Source organism: Octopus bimaculoides, chromosome 3, assembly GCF_001194135.2.
Source record: "Octopus bimaculoides isolate UCB-OBI-ISO-001 chromosome 3, ASM119413v2, whole genome shotgun sequence".
NCBI lineage: Eukaryota > Metazoa > Mollusca > Cephalopoda > Octopoda > Octopodidae > Octopus > Octopus bimaculoides.
Genome location: NC_068983.1, coordinates 167425256 through 167427684, shown reverse-complemented (window position 1 = coordinate 167427684; position 2429 = coordinate 167425256). Strand labels below are relative to the sequence as shown.

The 2429-nt window shown below is 33.1% G+C and overlaps 1 protein-coding gene across 2 annotated transcripts in view; it reads left to right on the top strand.

Annotated features, from left to right (window-relative positions):
* LOC106874672 (alpha-parvin-like) overlaps positions 1-2429 on the top strand; it is a 109744-nt gene that overhangs the window by 1450 nt on the left and 105865 nt on the right. The gene's annotated exons all lie outside the window — the stretch shown is intronic.

The window sequence follows — 2429 nt, the reverse complement described above, 5'->3', positions numbered from 1 at the left end:
TATATATATATATATATATATATATATGGGGAGGGATAATATACACTGCATGGACCTGGGAAGACTTTAATTCGAATGGGAACTCACTGCACGTATTATGTAGAGTCCCTTTTACGCATCCGTGAAAGGATGACCTCTCCGCCGGGCCTTTTGCTACTCTCACACACACATACACACACATACGCATGCCATGTACGTATACTTATTAAAAATATATATATATAATACGTTTATGTATGTAATTTTTATTTTGGTTACCATCTTGAACATTGTAATTTCATCCAACATTCACTATTTCTTATTTCCCATCCTGTTTATATTATGTCAACATTTTACATGGAAATATGTTCTCGCATCAATTTTAAATAAGAAAGAGGATATTTTATTTGTCTGAAATTTTTATCGATATGTAAGGGTAGAGGTTAGAAATTCGGTTGATCGGAGTTGGCGGATTCGATTTTGATAATTGAAAAAGTTGCCGTCACCTTTCATGATACATTTGAAAAGTGTAGGAATTTAAAAACTTCCTCCATCCCTTCGTTCGAGTTATGCGGTCTCGTGTTTAGCGGAAATAATCTAATAATTTAATTGACGTTGCTGTATAAAGTTAACAGAAACACTAAAGTGTCCAACAATTAGTATTGACAAGTTTGTTCCTCACTGTCCGTTGTTAACTATTGATATCGATAAAATATATTTTAATAATGCCGCAAAAGTAATAAATTGGAGTCGATTCGATCAAATAATACTTCATATCTATTAATTTTTATTTTTCTCTCTCGATATATATATATATATATACATGCATACACATCGTACACAGCACGAAGGCACGCAACTCGAAACTTCGAAGACACTATCAACTTTTTGTAAATGATGACTAAAAGTATTGAGTAGTCTTTCAGTTTACTGTTGAATCGTTTTTATTTATAACTTTACATTAAACCAAACATAAACTGGCAGCGGTAATGGCATCATGTTTTAGTTTCCAGAAATTTATGCGAATTTTAAAAAATTTCTGAAACTCTGGCCGTAAGATACAACTGTAAACAGTTGAGTTTTACTAATTAAGACGATAATTAATGCTATGTTTGACAAATACTAAAAAAAAAAAAAACTTTCCCAAGTTTTAAGTGACACCACATTTACAAGTTTATACAGAAAATGTTTTCTTTTCAAAATATATAAAAATTGGATGAAAAAGAGTAAATTTAATAAAAACAATTTTTCATTTTTCGCCAGATTTCACTATTTGCAATTCCTTAATAGTATTTATTTTGTTGACGTCCAAAAGGGTTTTTAAACCCAGTATTTTCGCATACTTCGAGATACTCCAAAGAAGAATTTGTGGTTTGACAATCTCCAAGTGATATCGCTTCAAGCATTTATCTTTATACAACCGTCCAGTTGTATGACCCTAATTAAAAACCGGATATCACAACAGATGTTTGACACTCCAACCCCTACGGCTCTGTTTCTTCATAACTTCCTGAAAAATGGATATTTTTAAAAATGAAGTTGAGGTGTGTGAATTATCTGTCCACTTTCCTATTTTTTTACACATCAAATCCCGACATAATTGTAATCTGTACCATCTTAAACGGACATGTGAACATTTTATTAAAGAATGTTCATTTTCCTGAAAGTTATGAGGAACAAATCGACTTGTGTGAATTAACCAAAACTCCTCTCCTCCAAAATATTTTTTTGCTACATCATTTGATATTTATTTCTGGAAAATTTCATTGGAAAATATGCATTTTATATAAAAGTTATAGCAAAATAAAGTCGGAGGTGGGGTGGGGGGAGAGACACCTCTGAACTTATGCCTTAAAAACTTTGGTGCCAGTTGGGATCGAACTTATATTCGTTTGCTGCCTTTAACTTGTAGATCATACTACTAATTCTTGCGATGTCCGGTGAAAAACAACTCTCAAATGATTCTTCATCAACTTCAGCTGACATAACTATCTGCTGGAAACAAAAAGATTAACAGAGTTCTCTGGCTGTGTAATTTCTCTTTACCTTTTTAATACCACTTGTTTGATGGAATTTGAGAAATTTATGAAAAGAATGGACTATATTCATCTTTATATAATAACTAGCAGAAATACCCGGCTTTGCCCGGGTTAAAGAGAATAATGAAATCTAAAAACGCCGTCTAGACTACGCAACCCTCAACTGTTAGTAGCTACGATACCATATTTCTACATTAATAACTCTCCAATCCATGCCAGCATGGAACATAGACATTAAGTGGAATGCCAGTCTCTCATCTAGGAGGGCCTTGAAATCAATGTTACCAACTGGGGACTATGTGTGTCGTAGTGATAATAAAAAGACCCAAAGGAGGTCTGCAACGAAATAATTTTACTCAACACTTTGCAAGTGAATCAGTGGAGGCAAAGATGCGTCTCATTTACTTGACA